The 21,137-nt window shown below is 44.1% G+C and overlaps 1 protein-coding gene across 3 annotated transcripts in view; it reads right to left on the minus strand.

Moving 5' to 3' along the window:
- The window catches only part of NEK10 (NIMA related kinase 10), a 284,563-nt gene extending 268,494 nt beyond the window's left edge, over positions 1-16,069 (minus strand). For 2 of the 3 annotated variants that reach the window (XM_025271976.3, XM_025271973.3), the window contains exon 1: positions 14,891-16,069. The gene's annotated coding sequence lies outside the window, so the exon portion shown is untranslated. The remainder of the gene's footprint in view (positions 1-14,890) is intronic. The other variant, XM_025271975.3, reaches the window with a different exon arrangement.
- Between the last annotated feature and the right edge of the window lie 5,068 nt (positions 16,070-21,137).

Consider the following 21,137-nt stretch of genomic DNA (forward strand, 5'->3'; position numbering starts at 1 on the left):
CTCCGTGCGGTGCCTGAAAGGACTAACTCAGTCATTGTCAATTCTAGGACAACCAGGGGAGGACGAGAGTGGCTGGGTGTGGGCTCTTTACTGAGACCCCAAAATCCTATTTCTCTGCATTCTCTGTACAGTTTCATTTTTTTTTAAGTTTCCTGGGCTAAAAATAAAAATAGAAAACCACTCATTTTCTGACATTTATTTTATACATGAGGCCAGAGATTATAACACTTGCTACACAAATACATGTATTCATATGGGGACTTTCATTTGCTTTTAAATGGAAAAGATGAAATTTAGTATTTTTTTCTTAAAAGGGGGAATGGGTTATAGAAGTGAAAGATTATATATAAAATACAAGTGCATATTGGGCTTCCCAGGTGGCACTGGTTGTAACGAATCCACCTGCCAATGCAGGAGACATAAGAGATGTGGGTTCTATCCCAGGGTCAGAAAGATCCCCTGGAGAAGAAAATGGCAACCCACTCCAGTATTCTTGCCTGGAGAATCCCATGGACAGAGGAGCCTGACGGGCTACAGTCCATTGGGTTGCAAAGAGTCGGACACAACCCAAGCAACTTAGTACAAGCGCATATTACTTTAAGAACAGAAACATTCATATCTTTACTCTGTACCTATCAGCCATGGAACCCAAATATTATCTCAGATCAGAGAGACAAAGCATTCCATACTTTATAGGATAGTCAAATGGTCTGGGGTTTTCAGCCCTAGTCAATTATGGGCATAATCACAGTTCTGACTCATTTTTGAATTTTAAACCCATTTTTAAAAAGAAACTCTCAAAAGTAATTCCTATCTCCTGTTGTCATCTGAAATTTGGGTTAATACTAGAAGAAAGATGTCAGAGACACACACCTCACTTAGTACTTGCAGGGCAAACACATATGACAGAGAGATACCCATGCCACAGTAAAATTGATTGTAATTAATGTAAATTGTGCAAATGTAAGCCCACTAATTGAACAACATGGTGAGTATTTGTGCCATGATTTTCAGGTTCTCTGCCCAGATATTCTTTGTTATTCCCCAGTTGCTTTAACTGCTCGAGAGATCCTTACATGGCCTCATTTGATTCATTTCGGGAAATATATTCAAATCCCACAAATAGAAGTTTTTCCTTCTAATCACTTAGGTTGCATCTTTGTAAACTATTCCATTTTACTTACTGCCTTTTATGCTTGTGTTTAGTCACTTGGTCATGTCCGCCTCTTTTGTGACTCCATGAACTGTAGCCCGCCAGGCTCCTCTGTCCATGGGGATTCTCCAGGCAAGAATACTGGAGTGGATTGCCATGCCCCCTTCCGGGGGATCATTCCAACCCAGGGATTGAACCCAGGTCTCCCGCTTGCAGGCAGATTCTTTACCATCTGAGCCACTAGGGAAACCCAAGAATACCGGAGTGGATAGCCTATCCCTTCTGCAGGGGAACTTCCCAACCCAAGAATTGAACCAGGATCTCCTGCATTGTAGGCAGCTTCCTTATCAGCTGAGTTACCTGGGAAGCCCTTACTGCCTTTGAAAGAAAGTGAAAGTCATTCAGTCATGTCTGATTCTTTGCAACCCCATGGACTATACATATACAGTCCATGGAATTCTCTAGGCCAGAATACTGGAGTAGGTAGCCTATCCCTTCTCCAGCAGATCTCCCCAACCCAGGAATTGAACTGGGATCTCCTGCATTGGAGACAGATCTTTACCAACTGAGCTATCAGAAAAGAGTTTTTAAAAAAACAAACAAAAAAACAGTACTTAGAACATAACAGCAGTAAGAGTTTGGCATAACTAATAATAAACTAAGAGTTTATTATTTTTGAGAAATATAGTGAACCCCTATAACAAAAGGAAGTTAGAACTACTTGTGCCAACAACAGGAAGTCTTTCCTTCGTTCCTTGACAGAATGACGGCTAACCTCCATGTTAGATGTCAAGATGCAGTCTGTCTGTGCTCAGGGAGGTATTAAAAACAGAGAACTTTCAGTCCCACAAACAGCTGGAAATGCAAAGTGAAAAATCATTGCTCCAGGTCCTTTACTTATACACATATTTTCTTAAAGTCCCTTTAAAATTTTGAGAAAAAAAAGTGGTTAAAATGTGTATGTGTGTTAGTCGCTCACTCGGGTCCAACTCTCTGCGAACTCATGTTCTGTAGCCCACCAGGCTCCTCTGTCCGTGGGATTCTCCAGGCAGGAATACTGGAGTGGGTTACCATTCCCTTCTCCATAAAATAAGATAGGATTCAAAAAAAGATATAATTCACATAGACCAACCAGAAATAAGGAAAATGTGTTCAAATGTACTGGTTAAATGATATTTTCTCAATCTTGACAACTGTATCACGGTGCCACAGGCTGCTAACGTTAGGGGAAGCTGAGTGGAGGGTACATGGGAACTCACTGTACGATTTTTGCAGCTTTTACGTAATTCTCAAGTTATTTCAAAATAAACATTAAAAGTACATTGGGAGACTTCCCTGGTGGTCCAGTGGTTAGTACTCCATGCTTCCACTGTGTCCCTGGTCGGGGAACTAAGATCCCGACCACAAGCCACATGGCACAGTCAAGAAAAACCAGTGTATTGGCCGCTTGAGCAGTTTATTTTAGTAAAGTGTTCTGAGAACAGACAAAGCATTTCTTTTTACAAAGAATAATTATACTTAACGTCACAGATATAGGAGCTTGGTCTTTAGAAAAGTATAAATCCTGCACAGAAAGCATCAGATTATGTTGGACAAACCAATGGAAAATAAAACACACCCAGAAATTTTAAGTGATCAAAAAGCAAAAGAACTGTTAAGAAATAGGACTTGTTCATACCTACTGTAGCTCACAAAGGGAGTCTCTAAAATATGGGCTTGATTCTTGTATCATATTGTTATGGTTCCTCGGTGGGAAATATGGGTGGAGTTAGCAGATAAGACAGTTATCACAAGAAAGGCCCTCCTGGAACATGTAGTATCAGGGGTATGTCACCTTCCAGGCTCACTGCTGCTGCTGCTGCTAAGTCGCTTCAGTTGTGTCCAACTCTGTGTGACCCCATAGACGGCAGCCCACCAGGCTCCCCCGTCCCTGGGATTCTCCAGGCAAGAACACTGGAGTGGGTTGCCATTTCCTTCTCCTGGGGATCTTCTTGACCCAGGGATTGAACCCACGTTCCCTGCATTGGCAGGCAGATTCTTTACTGCTGAGATACTAGGGAAGCCCAAATATATGTGTGTGTGTGTGTGTAAAATACATTAAAGTATGAAAGAAAGTAAAGTCACTCAGTTGTGTCCGACTCTTAGCGACCCCATGGACTGCAGCCCACCAGGCTCCTCCATCCATGGGATTTTCCAGGCAAGAGTACTGGAGTGGGGTGCCACTGCCTTCTCAGGAACACCTTTAAATGAGTGACACCCGCAGAGTAGATGACCAACCAGCAGAGCTTCAGCGAGGCCTGAGATGGTACATCCTCCTTAAAGGGTTTCAAAAGCACATTAAAAATGAAGCATAACAGGGGCTTGTCCAGTGGCTAAGACTCCATGTTTCCAATGCAGGGGGCCCAGATTCGATCCGTGGTCAGGGCACTAGATTCCACATACCGTAACTAAGGACTCGTATGCTGCAACTAAGACCCAGAGCAGCCAAATAAATAAAATAAATATATTATTTAAATGAAGCAAAACAAGATACCAGTATAGGATAAGCAAAACAGACAGATAGGTTCCCTGGTGCCGATCAGGATTCAGTGCCTTTAATGAACACAGGAAGAAACAGAGGCTCAGAGAGGGAAATGTGTCTGAGGCCATAAGGCACTTTGAAGAAGAGAAACAGGACAAAGTCCAGCTCCCCTTCAGGGTCTAAATATTAAAGGCAGCTCAGAGGGAGACGGAAAAGGAGAATTTGTTGACATTGGCCCTTAGATGACAGCAAAGGTTGACATATGACAAGCGATGCTTGCATAACTTCAGCTCCTGGACTTTGGTATGCTCACAAATACGCACCCATTCATCCAGGTTCACTCATGAGAACTAGGTAGGTGGTGAGTTTTAACCATCACACGGCGCCAAAGGTGCGGTTGTAACAGAACTGCCATTGGCAGAAGTGGCGTCAGTGAAGGGCAAGTATTGTCAGGGCCTTGCTCCCGGGTCAGCAGACTTGACACCTTCCCTAGCACAGTTTGTTCTTTAAACAACCTTCTGCCTTCTGTTTAAACAAGTGCCTGGGGGATAAAAGAACCAAAAATAAGAAGAGCATCCTGACTGCCTCCCGCTCATTCCTCCGAATGTTTACTGAGCAACTGCTAGAGGTTAGACGGCTCAGTAGTAAAAAATCTGCCAGTTCAGGAGACGCGGGTTCCATCCCTGGGTCGGGAAGATCCCCTGGAGGAGGGCACGGCAACCCACTCCAGTGTTCTTGCCTGGAGAATCCCATGGACAGAGGAGCCTGGCGGGCTACAGTCCACAGGGTCTCAAAAGAATTGGGCACGACCGAGCGACTAAACAACATCATAGGTTAGACGTGCCTGTAAGTGTCTGCTTTCATCATCTTCTGGTGAATCTAACCCAAGGTGGGCTGAGAGTGCTGTTTCACATATACATCGCCATGAGTAAATTAGCTGGCTAGTGAGAAGCTGCTGTACAGCACAGGGAGCTCAGCTCGCTGCTCTGTGATGACCTAGAGGGGTGGGATGGGGGAAATGGGAGGTCCGGGGGGGGGACATATATGTATACATACAGCTGATTCACTTTACTGTACAGTAGAAACTAACAAACATTGTAAAGCAATTATATCCCAATTTTAAAAAAGTTAACAGGAATATATGGCAACAGACATCATTATCGTTTTCCTATTTTCAAGCTTTATTTCCCATTTTATTAGTAAGCCTTTTGTGACAAAGGACAATGCCCACAGATAGGGTAGAGCCCCTATAGGCCCCCTCAGCTGCCCCTGCGTGGCGTTTGTGCCTGTGCTCAGGCCCGTGTGGCTGCTCACACAGGTCTACCTGTGACACAGTGCAGAAGAGACCTCTGATAGGGAAAGTGAACCTGAGACCCATGTACTAAGTAGTGACACTGTAAAGGGAAAAAGGTCCAGATGGTTTGAAGAAAGAATTTATATTAACCAGTCGATAAAAACAACTAAAGTAGCACATCAAATTTCTCTTTATTCACTGACCTCCATACACAGTAAGATTACATTCAGTTCTGATACTGTGTGACAGAGAAACGAGACAGTGATATCCATTCATTCCTTCAGGAAACAGTTTTTGATCTCTTCTTATATGGCAGACACCGAGGCTGCTGTATTGAATAAGACATGGTAAAAAAAAAAAATGCCTTCCCCCACAAGTCAGCCTTCATGGAAATAAATCACGATAATAAGCGAGTGTGCATTCAGCCCAACCAACCAGATCCTCAAAGAATAAAGAGAATACCAGATGAACACATCGATGTTCATAACAAACAGCAGCACTGAATTACTTTCTGAGCCACAAAATAAAATTGCTTCATCTAATCATATTTCTTTATTAAGTGCATATTTAATTTATTGTGCTCTGTGCACAAGACACTGCTAGAGGCTTCAGAAGCATCTGTCCATAACTCAGCATGTGCGGGCAATCAGAAATGTGGAAGTTAGGCAACACGAAACTGCTGATATTGGGGCCTTAAAAAAAAAGAACAATTTCTTATAGGTCAGCCTAATGCATGGAAGTAAATAGGAACCCTAGAAAGGTCAAAAAGCAGAGAAAATTACTTTCTCAAGGAGGTTATAAATTGAATGAGTTTAAGGGAAAGAAAGCCCAGTGGGGGCTGATGAAAGAGCTCTGGAAAGGTGTGTGTGATGGATCAGGAGCATGGGGTGGTGGCTGGGGTGGGGTTGGGGGAAACAGGGAGCAGATGAGCTAGGCTGGAGAGCTGATGCTGACCTCCTGGGCTATAGCTAACATTTGAAACAGAAGAGTCTCAAATAGTCTCAAATCAAGAGCAGCACTTGGGCATGAACCTTGGGAAAATGACACTTCCTCTTCCTCAGGCCCTCGCTCATTAGATCTCTATCTTTCTACTCAGTGAGGTTCCTGTCTGTCTGCATCTCTGCATCCTCACCACTTATAGCCTCATCCACATCACCACCCCCTGCAGGAACCCCCTGGTTCCTGAACTGCAGGAACCACTTCCTAAATGGACTCCCAACCTCCAGTTTCTCTCTCTTCCCAACAACAAAGCTGTTCTCTGCATAGCATCAAAAGCATTTTTTTTTTTTTTTTTTGGGTACAAAACTGACCAATTGAGCCTTCATGGGCTTTCCATTTCTCTCAGCATAAAAACAAAACATAAGGAGGTCCATGAGTGTCCTGTGAGATGAAGCTTCAGCTCCCAACAGCTCCACTCAGACCTGGGCCCAGACCCGTTTTTCCTGGACTGAAGGGCCAGATTAGTGCTGAAAGGCCTGGAAGGCTCATCCATCTCAAGGGAATTTTCTCTGATCTCCATGCCTTGAAGCTCTTAATAAAGGGGCAGATTCCAGCAGTAATTCAATAAAGATGCATATCTGGCTCTTTTCGTTTACTATACACTAGTCAGGGATGCAAGTGACAGAGTTTGCTCATCCGCAGCATCCAGCTCAGCACTGCTGGTTTATAACAAAATGGAAGTGCTCAATAAATGACTGCTGAATGAATGAATGCACAAACAAGTCCCAAGTGAAAGTGACTGGGAAGCTCCAGGTATAACTGGAGGATCACTGTTTATAGATGGAGAATAAAGATCATGAAAAAACTCTCACAAAGGACATGTCTGCCCTAGCTGACCAGCATCTAGTCATAGAATGCTGGTTTTACCAAAGTCTCTTTAAAAACACATGGAAGCCACAAAATAAGTAAGATATCTGTGTTAAATATGGGCTGCCTCAAATATACACGAATGAGACGATAACACTTCCTACGGGAAAGATGAGTATTGACGTTGATGTCAAGTGTAGCCCATGCACACGCATACGCACGTCGTATGAATGCCGTGGTCTCCACAGATGAGTGCTAAAAGGCTTGGGGAGGTGAAGTCTTCCAGTTATGTGACTGGGATGCAGCAGTGGTGGAGGAGACCTGGTGTCTACTTGCCCACTGAGTGACCTCAGAAAGTCCCTGGGCCTCTCTGATGATTAGTTTCCTCATTTACAAGAAAACAGAAACAATAATATCCTCATTATAAGATGGTAGTCAGGATTAAATAAAAATAAACTCTTTTAAAGTTGTCCAGGGGACTTCCCTGGTGGTCCAGAGATTAGCACTTCCACTGCTGTTGGTCCAAGTTCGATATCTGGTTTGGGAACTAAGATTCCCGCGTGCTGCATGGTAGGGCCCAAAACAAAACAAAAGAAGCTGTCGGTAGCTAGCTCAGTTGTTATTATGACAGTTTTTCTAAATTCTATTATTGGTAATATTACTGCTACATCAGCTTGAAGAGATTGTCATGCTTATTTGAAGTCATTTACCTGTATTCACTGACTTTGGTTCACAAATGACAAACACTGACATAAAATGAAAAAAAAAAAAAACAAACCCCACTGTTTTTAATGCCACAAATAGTCTTCATTTTAATTTGTTACCTCTGATGTTAGTTTGGATTTACTATTGCAGGCACTCTGCTGTATTCATTTAATCCTTACACAAGCCTGGGATGAGGCTGGGTTGTATCTCCAGCTCACAGATGATGGAACTGACTGTTTCGGTAACTTGGCCAAGACCTCATATCTGGCAACAGCAACAACAATAAAAGCAAATGTTTATGCGGGCTTGCCCTGTGCCAGGACCATTCTGCTTCTATCAGATCAGATCAGATCAGATCAGTCGCTCAGTCGTGTCCGACTCTTTGCGACCCCATGAATCCCAGCACGCCAGGCCTCCCTGTCCATCACCAACTCCCAGAGTTCACTCAGACTCACGTCCATCGAGTCAGCGATGCCATCCAGCCATCTCATCCTCTGCCGTCCCCTTCTCCTCCTGCCCCCAATCCCTCCCAGCACCAGAGTCTTTTCCAATGAGTCAACTCTTCACATAAGGTGGCCAAAGTACTGGAGTTTCAGCTCTAGCATCATTCCTTCCAAAGAAATCCCAGGGCTGATCTCCTTCAGAATGGACTGGTTGGACCTCCTTGCAGTCCAAGGGACTCTCAAGAGTCTTCTCCAACACCACAGTTCAAAAGCATCAATTCTTCGGTGCTCAGCCTTCTTCACAGTCCAACTGTTTTGCTTCTATACATTAACCAATATTAATATAAATCTAACAAAGCTATAAGGCAACTACCTGTACTGTCCCCATTTCACAGATGAAAGAACTGAGGCCCATAGAGTAATTTCTCGGAGTCAGAGAGCTGTAAGTCCCTGGTGGATGAGCAGGAATTTAAGGCCAGGCAGGGCCCTCCTTATTAACTGAATTCTATACTAACTCTTCCTTTTGGTTGCCTTTATCCTGCTATTTGCCTAAGTGAACTTTCTAGGTAAATGTTTATCATCTTAATAATAAAATATTACTTCAGACACATTTTTCTCAAATCAATTAACAAGTCCCTGTCATTTATGCAAAATACACTAAATATTGTGTGACTTTTTCCTGATGGCCCAGGATCAATGTCAAGGCTGCTGTGCGTTATCCAGTCTGCCTCTTGTTTTTATTTCAATTTTTGTATAAGGGTTTTTTAGTCTCTCTTCTAGATACGTGCCATTTGATGGTCATTTTGCTGTTTTGATTCTCTTGAGGGTTATAAAGCTAGATTTCTTGTCAACTATGCTGCTGCTGCTACTGCTACTGCTGCAGCTAAGTCGCTTCAGTCGTGTCCGACTCTGTGCGACCCCAGAGACGGCAGCCCACCAGGCTCCCCCATCCCTGGGATTCTCCAGGCAAGAACACTGGAGTGGGTTGCCATTTCCTTCTCCAATGCATGCAAGTGAAAAGTGAAAGTGAAGAAGCTCAGTCGTGTCCGACTCTTAGCGACCCCATGGACTGCAGCCTACCAGGCTCCTCCATCCATGGGATTTTCCAGGCAAGAGTACTGGAGTGGGCTGCCACTGCCTTCTCCATTGTCAACTATAAGTACTCCTAATACTAGACTGAATAAGCTCTGAATTGAGCTGACCTCATGGGTGTGAGAGCATGACCTTTATGATGACTGTTGCAGATTTCAGCTGAGATGAAGGGAACTCTGACCTCTAGATATGGATGAGCATTATTTTACCAAATGAGAAACCATCTATTTTACTCAGTGCTCATTTTCATGATTTTTTTTTAATCACACATGTCAGGCGGATATATGAGTATATGTAGAGTTCACTTTCCTGTGGAAGACCAGGTCTCAAAAATGTTAAGAGTCATTTCCAAATCTAAGCCATATAACCTGTTCCCATGGTGACACTTTCTATCCCCCACATTCTGCTTTATTTTCATCTTTTATTTCTCTCTCCCAAGCAAAGCATAATAGAAACAGCTAACGCAGGGCCCCCAAACCCCAGGCCATGGGCCAGTACCTGTTGCTGCCTGTTAGGAACCAGACTGCACAGCAGGAGGTGAGCAAAAGGAGAGCTAGCCAAGCTTCACCTGTATTGCAGCCGCTACATATCACTCCCTTACTACCTGAGCTCCGGCTCTGCTCAGATCAGCAGTGACATCATAAATCCTGAAACCATCGCCCGCTCCTCCCCCATTGCTGCCCAGTCTGTGGAAAAATTGTCTTTCATGAAACTAGTCCCTGGTGCCAAAAAGGTTGGGGACTTCTGAGCCAACATGTACATGGAACTTCCTACATACCCACCATCAGTTCAGTTCAGTTCAGTCACTCAGTCACGTCCAACTCTTTGCAACCCCATGAACCGCAGCACGCCAGGCCTCCCTGTCCATCACCAACTCCCGGAGTTTACTCAAACTCATGTCCATTGAGTCAGTGATGCCATCCAGCCATCTCATCCTTTGTCATCCCCTTCTCCTCCTGCCTTCAATCTTGCCTAGCATCAGGGTCTTTTCCAATGAGTCAGCTCCTCGTATCAGGTGGCCAAAGTATTGGAAGTTTCAGCTTCAACATCAGTCCTTTCAATGAACACCCAGGACTGATTTCCTTTAGGATGGACTGGTTGGATCTCCTTGCAGTCCAAGGGATGCTCAAGAGTCTTCTCCAACACCACAGTTCAAAAGCATCAATTCTTCGGCACTCAGCTTTCTTTACAGTCCAACTCTCACATCCATACATGACCACTGGAAAAAACCATAGCCTTGACTAGATCGACCTTTGTTGGCAAAGTAATGTCTCTGCTTTTTACTATGCCATCTATGTTGGTCGTAACTTTCCTTCCAAGGAGTAAGCGTCTTTTAATTTCACTGCTGCAATCGCCATCTGCAGTGATTTTGGAGCCCCCAAAAAATAAAGTCAGCCACTGTTTCCACTGTTTCCCCATCTATTTGTCATGAAGTGATGGGACCGGATGCCATGATGCCCACCATAGTTCTAAGAAATTTGTCTCTACTGATTCATGTAAGGCTCACAACAACTTCATTTTACATGCAGGGAAATTGAGGTGCCAAGATTAAGTAATGCAGCAGAGGCCCTGTGTACAGCAGCGGCGGAGCTGGAATTTGAACCCAGGCATCTGGGGTGAGACTCTGAGTTCTACGGATTCTGGGCTACCACCCTTGGGAAACTGGGCTCTGAAAGCACAGGGTCTTGATTTCACTCCCTGCTGGACACCCAGAAAACGTTTATCTCCTCTCCACCTCTTCAAGGGCTCCATGCAGTCTACTCTGACTGTCCTCAAAGTCTGTTTGGCTCAGACAGGCAGGGTGACATTCTAGGCCTTTCTTTCACCTACTTGAGACTTCGTTGGTTACACCTTCTTTTGCCCCATCCTTATCTGGCAGAGCACCCTGGATTCATCAAATGCACACAAAGCTCTCACCTGAGTCCTTTACCTGTATCAGAGCTGTTGTTGTACACAGAAGTTTGTGATCAAGTAGTACAATATAGTGTGTGCACTTCCCAGGTGGCATAGTGGTAAAGAATCCGCCTGCCAATGCAGCAGACATGAGAGATGTACATTCAATCCCTGGGTCAGGAAGACCCCCAGGAGGAGGGCATGGCTACCCACTCCACTATACTTGTTTGGAGAATCCCATGGACACAGGAGCCTGGCAGGTACAATTCATGGGGTAGCAAAGTGTCAGACACTACTGAAATGACTTAGCACGCATGCACACATACAAGCAGTATGGTGTGACTGGGTTATAGGATGTCCTAGAAATTGCACTTGACTGAACTAACTGATTTTTATCTTTTGTGAACTGACCATGGAAATTTCACAATTCCAAACTTCAGTGTTTCTTGTTCTACTTTTAAAAGACTTTATTCTTTAGGGCAGTTTTAGGTTTACCACAAATTTGAGAGGGAGGTATAGAGATTTCCCATGTACCCCCCTACACACTAGCATAGCCTCCCTCATGATCAATACTACTTGCAGATGGCACAGTTATTCCCAAGGATGAACCTACATTAACACATCATTATTATCCAGAGTCCATAGGATACTTTAGAGTTCACCACCTATGGACAACAGATCATTGGTTATCAGGGGTTAGCAGGGGGTGGAGGAGGAATAAACAGGTAGAGCACAGAAGATTTTTAGGGTAGATTTTTATATACTCTGTATGACATCATAATGGTGGATACATGCATTATGTCCAAACACATAGCATAGCCTCCCTCATGATCAATACTACTTGCAGATGGCACAGAACAAGAAACACTGAAGTTTGGAATTGTGAAATTTCCATGGTCAGTTCACAAAAGGTAAAAATCAGTTAGTTCAGTCAAGTGCAATTTCTAGGACATCATCCTATAACCCAGTCACACCATACTGCTTGGATGTGTGCGTGTGTGCTAGTCATTTCAGTAGGGTCTGACACTTTGCTACCCCATGAACTGTACCTGCCAGGCTCCTGTGTCCATGGGATTCTCCATGGACATGGGATACTTTGTATCCTATGTACACCACCTATGGTGAACTCTGTACAACACCTATGTACAACATAGGTGGTGTACATTCTATGTGTTTGGACATAATGCATGTATCCACCATTATGATGTCATACAGAGTAAGTAAAAATCTACCCTAAAAATCTTCTGTGCTCTACCTGCTTATTCCTCCTCCACTGCCTGCTAACCCCTGATAACCAATGATCTTTTCACTGTCCCCATAGTTTTGCCTTTTCCAGAATGTCATATAGTTGGAATCATACAGTATATAGCCTTTTCAGATTGGCTTCTTACTCTTCTTAGTAATATGCATTTAAGGTTCCTCCATGTCTTTCCATGGCTTAATAGTTATTTCTTTTTATTTTTGCCTGTACTGGATCTTTGTTGCTATACGAGAGCTTTCTCTAGCTGTGGCGAGTGGGGGCTACTCTCCAGCTGTGGGGTGCAGGCTTCTCATTGTGGTAACTTCTCTTGTTCCTGAGCATGGGCTCTAGGCTCCCAGGCTTCAGTGGTTATGGTGTGTGGGCTTAGTTGCTCCGAGGCATGTGGGATCGTCTCCCACCAAGGACTGAACCCATGTCCCCTGCACTGATAAGCACACTCTTAACCACCAGACCATGGAAGTCCCTGAATTTCTTTTTAGCTATGAATAGTATTCCATTGTCTGGATGCACCACAGTAAATTTATCCATTCCCTCTCTGAAGGACATCTTGGTTGTTTGCAGATATTTGGTAATTGCGACTAAAGCAGCTACAAACATCCTTGTGAATGTTTCTAATTTTTTAAAAAATTTAGTTGGAGGATAATTGCTTTACATTTGTGTTGATTTCTGCCATACAACAACATGAATCAGCCATAAGTATACATGTGTCTCCTCCTTCTTGAACCTCCCTCACTCCCACTCCCCATTCCATCCCACCCCTCTAGGTTGTCACAGAGTAGCAGGCTGAGCTCCCTCTGTTATACAGCAGTGAGTGCTTCTATTTTTCACCCATGTGAAAAATTAAGATAAGGCACTAAGCACTTGACATAGGTTATATCAAGTCATTTAGTCTTTAAAATAACTCTATGAGATGAGTGTTGTTATTATCTCATTGCACAGATAAAGAAGCCACAGACAAGGGGCCACAAAGGCAAACGGTTGGAGCCAGGATTCAAAGCCATATACCTGGGTTTGAATATATCTGATTCAAAGCCCATCTTTTGCAAACTACTCTGTACTCTCTCTGTTTTCCATGTTAAACTTATGCCATATAACAGCAGCTACCATTAATATGATTATAGCATGAAATATGGATTGAGAACTGAAGTAGTTTTCAACACCAAGGATCTTGAAATCAAAGTAAAACCTGTAAATTCAGCATTCACCTTTCATAGGTAAAAACTGTACTGGATGCTGTGAAAAACAGTAACTTCTCCTTTTAGAGAATCATTCATTTAACCAGTATTTATCAAGCCCCTGCTACACGCAGGGTACTCTGACAGATATGACAAATGGTGAGTAGGACAGACTTGCCTCTGCCCTCAGAGTGTGTGTCTAGAGGAGGAAGCAGACACATGACACAGAGAGAGTGACTGGGGAGTGAGGGCAGGGTTGGGGAATGTCCAGAAGTGGAGTCCACTGCAGGCAGTGTGGGCAGCAGGTGAATCAGCACACACCGGAAAGAAGGCAGCTGTTCTAGGAACAAAGGAAAACCTGCTGAGGAAAGGCCTAACCAGGAAGTCTGGATGGGATGACAGGCAGTCTCGGCAGGAAGTGAAATGCCCTTATACGTTTTTAAACAAACATCAGTCTAACAATAGATGGGAAAATGGATGAGATAGGGACAGTCGGGAAAGGTGGACCCTTGTTGAATTTAACCAAAATACTGGTGGAAATGATAATGCAAGAAGGGCGACAGTGAGGTGGGAACTGATTTGACAGCTATGAAGAAGGCACCGCCTTGATAACTGGTGGAAATGAAGCAGAGGCAGTAAATGTCAATTGTCCAGATGTGGTTTTTGTGTCTTGGTGCCCCAGATAAGGAATCCAAGGGTGAGACACTCCGTGGGAACCGGGAAAAGTGAAGTCGCTCAGTCGTGTCCGACCCAGATAAGGAATCCAAGGGTGAGACACTCCATGGGAACCGGGAAAAGTGAGGTCGCTCAGTCGTGTCCGACTCTTCGCGACCCCGTGGACTGTAGCCTGCCAGGCTTCTCTGTCCATGGGATTCTCCAGGCAAGAATACTGGAGTGGGTTACCATTTCCTTCTCCAGGGGATCTTCCCGACCCAGGAATCGAACTCGTGTCTCCCGCATTGGAGGCAGACGCTTTAACCTCTGAGCCACCCGTGTTTAAGCCTGCACACGTGTGGAGCTAACTCGCAGTTGGGTTCTGGGGTCTGGAGCGAGTGGAGCAGCCTAGGCTAAAGGTGGAGGTTTTCAAGGAATCAGTAGACATGTGTTGCCTGGAGGCATGGAACTAGACAGGCTCACCCACGTGGAGAAGCAGAGGGAATGTCAGAACAGCACCATATAACGGGAAAGCAGAGAAGCGACGCCCAGAAAGGGTTTTATGAAGGAGTCTCCAGAGGTTTAGGAGCAAACTGGGAGAGACACACTCAGGCTTCCTGTAAACAGAGTAAGTACTTTAGGGACCTGAAAGGACCATCACGCATCGTCGGACGCTTACCGAGCATCCTTCCGCCCAATACCACCCGTCTGCTAAGAGACAGGCTCACAGTGACTCTCGCAAGCCCGACAGCCCGCACCCTCTGCCCTGCCTCCTGCCGAGGAGCGCTCAATGCGAGGCCGCAGGCTGCTCCGCAAGCACCCGCGGGCATCTCTCGGGAGACCCTGCTGAAACCGCCAGCCGGCGGAGGGAGGCTTGTCTAGGACTCACTCACCGCCCGAGGGAGGGCCCCTCCTTCAGGCCGAGGCGCATCTCATCGTTTCTGCTGCGGTCACGCTGCTCTGGCTCGGGGCCTGTCCTCCTAGCCCCCACCTCGCGCCCTGTCCCCTCAGTCTCAGGGGTACTGCCGCCAGCAGCACCGTTGGTGCTCCAGTCAAATCTTCCTTCCGGCCGCCAACCGTCGCGGCCTTAGCCAATGCCGACGCCTCTTGTTCCGCCCGTCGGGCTTCTCAGCCAGTCACTTGCGGCCGTTTTGGGGCCGTGGAGACGGGGACGCCGGCCTCAGGTTGCCGTAGCAGCGGAGAACGCGCAGGGCCACGCGGCTCCGCGCGAGCGGGGAGGTGGGGCTTGAGGGGCGCGCCGCCGCCTCCCACAGACTCTAGGTGCCCTCCGGGCTCCTGTGGACTCGGGTACCAACCTTCGGCGTTTGAGATAAAATGGGTGGGAAAGAGCAGCTTCACTTTGGGGTGCTTAATTTCAAGAACTGGTATGGACCAAAAATCAACTACCTTTCAAAGCAGATTTACTGTGAAAAGTTTCAGATCAGTGCCACCTGCTGAGGAGCCTCTGTGTGACGTGGAGACACGTTTGAACGATTCTGGCCCGCAGCAGGAGATGGGGACGTGGTGTGAGCCGCGTGGACACCTGTCACCAGCTCGTTTGTGGGGTTGAGCAAGGAGCTTAATCTTTCGTGAGAGCCTGAATCTTTTTATTGAAAAATGTTTGAATTTTATGACAGCTTAAAAAAAACCTCTTAACATCACATGGACTCGATGGACATGAGTTTAACTCCAGGAGCTGGTGACAGGGAAGCCTGGCGTGCTGTAGTCCATAGGGTCGCATAGAGTCGGACACGACTGAGCGACTGAACTGAATTGAACTGCAATTCCTTTCTAAGGATGCATATCCATGAATGCATGAACATGATGCATGAACATGAATAATGAAGAAATAGTAATGAAGGAGCTGTGTTCAAACTGCTGAACTAAAACCAGGGTGGAATATAGCCCCATTTCAGAAAAACTTCGAATGGACTTGCCCATGAAAAGGGTCAGGAAAATTAGGCAAATGCATTAGAATTCACTTTTGTGAGGCTGTGGTGTTGGAGAAGACTCTTGAGAGTCCCTTGGACTGCAAGGAGATCCAACCAGTCCATTCTGAAGGAGATCGGCCCTGGGTGTTCTTTGGAAGGAATAATGCTAAAGCTGAAACTCCAGTACTTTGGTCACCTCATGCGAAGAGTTGACTCATTGGAAAAGACTGTGATGCTGGGAAGGATTGGGGGCAGGAGGAAAAGGGGACAACAGAGGATGAGATGGCTGGATGGCATCACCGACTCGATGGACGTGAGTCTCAGTGAACTCCGGGAGTTGGTGATGGACAGGGAGGCCTGGCGTGCTGCAATTCATGGGGTCGCAGAGTCAGACACGACTGAGCGACTGAACAGAACTGAACTGAGGAACAAAAACTGCAAGAAAAAAAAAAAAAACAGGAAATAAAATTTTATTAGTGGAACCAAGCTTCAGAAAACAAATGAAAGATACACAGAAGAGAAATAGACATCCCCGTAAAAGGGTGTTGAGAGGCAGACACAGTGAAAAAAGGCATTCAAGAGTATGGTGTCCCACACAATGTAGTATTATAGGCAGGACGTATGCATGGAAAGAGATTCAGAGATCTTGGTTTACATTAAAACTATTCTTGTATACTACCAATGGTGTCTTTCTAAAACTATATAAAGATGCAGAATCAGGGGAAAAGAGAAAAAAGGGGGAAAAAAGGCAAAGAAAAAATGGTGGTCTGATTTCCTAAACCTAATCAGGAAAGAATTTGAGAAGTGGTCTATTGTGCTGAGGAAGAAGCTGGACAACAAATTTTCAGAACATCAACATGAACATGAGCGGTGATTCACGTCTGTCACTCGATCAAACAAACACGGGTGTTGGAAATTCCCCTGGAAAAAAATGCACACTCTATTGCTGCTGGCCTGAGCATTGTATGAAACCTTCCTGAGTAGCTGGAGGGCTTTAAGTTCATGTGACCTCCTGGAACATTTGCCACCAGAGGATCCTAATCTCTCACCTCTTTTCATACCTTACATTAAGAGAGGCAACTACAGTTGTTGGGGTAGTGTTTTCACTACCTTTCCCCTTACTCACACTGGTGAGTATATTTACCATTATATTTCTGAAAGACTGGGCAAATATTACTTATATATATATGAATATATGACTATTTTTTTCTGGATTCCACATACATAATAAACTACTACTTACACATCACTTGGAGGTTTCTTCCTATTGGACTTCCTTATTTAACATGATTTACATAATTTATATATTTCCAAATACAGCTTTCCTAGGAACATGAGAAGCCTTTCTTGATATTTTGCACAGCCATATATATATATATATATCACATTGGGTACGCTGACTTCCTGAAACATAGGTTTTCCCACGGGGCACCAGATAAGTATACTCTTATCCACAGGTTTGCCTAGGCAAACTTCTCTCCTCTACTCAGCTAGTTCCTTCATAACTGTCTTCGAAATCTTTAATCCTGTGTTCTATTTTCCTTTGAAATTTTCTTATTTATTTATTCATTTTATCTTATGATCATAGAGGAGGTTTCAGGTAAAAATAAACCCAATTATTTATACTCAATGCTTATAGAAAAGTGACTCCAGCATTGTATCTGGACTCTTTAAGGGGTACTTATAAATCACATTACTGATTTCAGTGTTGTTTCATGGCCATTCTCATGAAATAAGGTAATTTATGAGGTTGGTTTCTGAATTACCTATCCATGAAAAGAATTTCAATCACTATCTTCATATATAGCAAATTCAGATCAGAAAAACTCATAGGATAAATCATTATGGAACAAGAACATGTACAATTTATTATAAATGATAGGATATAGGTTGCACATCCATGCATAAATGAAAGGAACATGCATAATGAAAAGTTAGTAATAAGGTAGCTGTGTTCAGCCTACTGAAACAAAACCAAAGTGGGATCAAGTCTCATTTTATAAAGAAGGAGAAACTTAAATGGACTTGCCCATGAAAAAGTTTAGAAAAAGACAAACATATTTGAATTCATTTTTGTGAGAAATATAGTCAGTCAGTCAGTTCAGTCGCTCAGTCCTGTCTGACTCTTTGCAACCCCATGGACTGCAGCACGCCAGGCCTCCCTGTCCATCACCAACTCCCGGAGTTTACTCAAACTCATGTCCATTGAGTCAGTGATGCCATCCAACCATCTCATCCTCTGTCGTCCCCTTCTCCTCCTGCCTTCAATCTTGCCTAGCATCAGGGTCTTTTCCAATGAGTCAGCTCCTCGTATCAGGTGGCCAAAGTATTGGAAGTTTCAGCTTCAACATCAGTCCTTCCAATGAACACCCAGGACTGATCTCCTTTAGGATGGACTGATTGGATCTCCTTGCAGTCCAAGGGACTCTCAAGAGTCTTCTCCAACACCACAGTTCAAAAGCATCAATTCTTTGGTGCTCAGCTTTGTTTATAGTCCAACTCTCACATCCATACATGACTACTGGAAAAACCATAACCTTGATAGGACGGACCTTTGTAGGCAAAGTGATGTCTCTGCTTTTTAATATGCTATCTAGGTTGGTCATAACTTTCCTTCCAAGGAGTTAAGCGTCTTTTAATTTCATGGCTGCAGTCACCATCCGCAGTGATTTTGGAGCCCAAGAAAATAAAGTCTGCCACTGTTTCCCCATCTATTTGCCATGGGACCGGATGCCATGATCTTCGTTTTCTGAATGTTGAGCTTTAAGCCAAACTTTTCACTCTACTCTTTCACTTTGATCAAGAAGCTCTTTAGTTCTTCTTCACTTTCTGCCATAAGGGTGGTGTCATCTGCATATCTGAGGTTATTAATATTTCTCCCGGCAATTTGGATTTCAGCTTGTGCTTCATCCAGCCCAGCATTTCTCATGGTGTACTCTGCATAAAAGTTAAATAAGCAGGGTGACAATATACAGCCTTGATGTACTCCTTTCCCTATTTGGAACCATTCTGCTGTTCCATGTCCAGTTCTAACTGTTGCTTCCTGACCTGCATACAGGTTTCTCAAGAGGCAGGTCAGGTGGTCTGGTATTCCAATCTCTTTAAGAATTTTCCACAGTTTTTTTGTGATCCACACAGTCAAAGGCTTTGGCATAGTCAATAAAGCAGAAATAGATGTTTTTCTGGAAGTCTCATTTTTTTTATAATCCAAAGGATGTTGGCAATTTGATCTCTGGTTCCTCTGCCTTTTGTAAATCCAGCTTGAACTACCAGAAGTTCACGGTCATGTACTGTTGAAGCCTGGCTTGGAGAATTTTGAGCATTACTTTACTAGCGTGTGAGATGAGTGTACACACATTATGAAGCTTTATGAGCGTTTATTTTGTGCCAGGGACTGTTCCAAACTCTTTCCTCGTTGTTTGACTTACTCTTCACATCGTCTGGTTATTTCTCATCCTAGTTTAGAGCCAGGAGGCCCATAGCAGAGCTGGTAATTGATGGAGGCAGGGGAGATCTAAAGAGTTCCAATCTAGAGCCCAGCCTTAACCACCATGCTGCTTCCTGAACAATTCAATCTCATCTTAATATAGTTTCAAGCCCCGTGGGCATGTCCATTAGTGCGGTGATTAAATCTTCCAAAACCTGATTCAAAACAAAAAGGTGACAGGGAAGGCAGACGTATTCTCTAGAGACATTTTAAATATTAAGCAGGAGACAAAAGTATTCCTCTGAACTTTTATCAGAATACTCAATGAGCTTCCCATCTTTCTCTTTCTCCTCTTTCTTAAAATAAAATCTTAATGTTTAGGCTTCCCCTGAATACAACTGACAGTCACATAGATGATTAAGAGGCCTGGGACACCAGGGACTGTGGAGCAGAGGGGCAGCACACCCACCTGGGTGGCGCCGCCCATCCTGTGCTCCTGAGGTGAGACAGACACAAGGCCCGCAAGGCGCTCACGTGTGCATCAGGCTCGTGGCTGACGTGGTAGAGTCTAAGTTTGTAGGACTTCAAATCCCCTACTGGTGTTTCTGAACACCCCTTTCACTATCCTAATGTGAATCCACAGGTCATGTAAATCACATATTCCAAAGTAAAATAGTATAATGTCATAACTAACATAAGGAACCAACAAAAGTACCTTACATAGATATTTAAATAAATATTCAGAATCAACAAGAACACACACAAAAAAAATTCCCCAAATTTCTAAAATGCCCCTAGACCACTGGTCTAGGAAAAGCACAAAAACAGTAAGAGAGTATTTTTAAACACAGACACACACTCTTGAGTGGAGGCAGGAAAATGCTCCTACAGCAGACAGCACATGGAGAGCACAACTGGAAGAAAAGGCACAACTCACACTGAGCTTTGAAAGAACAGCAGAGAAATAGGAACGAAGGTTTTCCAAACAATAGGAGTGTTTTCATGAAAAGCACAGTTAGTGATGTGAAGGTCACAGAACTGATGCTGGAGAGATCAGACCTGCCTTAAGGAGCAAGAGCAAACAAAACTGAGTGGGAAACTCACTGTTTTCTTTGTTCTCCCCACCCTCAATGCCCACAAAATCTCAAGGCTCTGTAACTGGGGATAATACATTGACAAAAAATATTTCTTCCCTCAAGTAAATGTAAACAGAACTTTCAAATGAAGCTTCCAAAACCTTAAGCACTTTTTTCCATCTCATTCCCAAAGGTTATCAGATTCACTGTGGGAAATCAGAAACCTTACAGCAAGTCCAGAAAACACAGGAAGAAGTGCTCCATATGTGCCTAGTGGAAGATAGACCAAACCCCGTCATTGGCTATTATTTTAAAAAAAAATTCATAATAAAATTAATCACTAAAAACAAAAAAGAAAAGCACGCCTGAGATACGCTCATTACCCATCATGCAATGTGATGTGTGTTTATTACACTCCACATTGTAAGATTCTCACTCTAAACAGATGTGTCTTAAAATAGGGAATATACTGGACCAGCCTATCTTAAAGGGCTTTAATTTCATTATTTCTTAACTATCACAAAATCATGGTGAAACACACACTGTTTCATTTCATTTTCTTCTCTCACTGTTTCCTCTTTTCTGTCTCCTGCTTACTAAAGCACAGGAAAATCAGGAGGCAGCAAACAGAAATTACTTGCTTTTTCTCCGTCCCCTCTCATGTAGCGGGGGGCTCTTCTAATACCAAAGTAAAGACAATATTCAA

The sequence above is a fragment of the Bubalus bubalis genome, chromosome 21 (genome assembly GCF_019923935.1).
Source record: "Bubalus bubalis isolate 160015118507 breed Murrah chromosome 21, NDDB_SH_1, whole genome shotgun sequence".
Taxonomy (NCBI): Eukaryota; Metazoa; Chordata; class Mammalia; order Artiodactyla; family Bovidae; genus Bubalus; species Bubalus bubalis.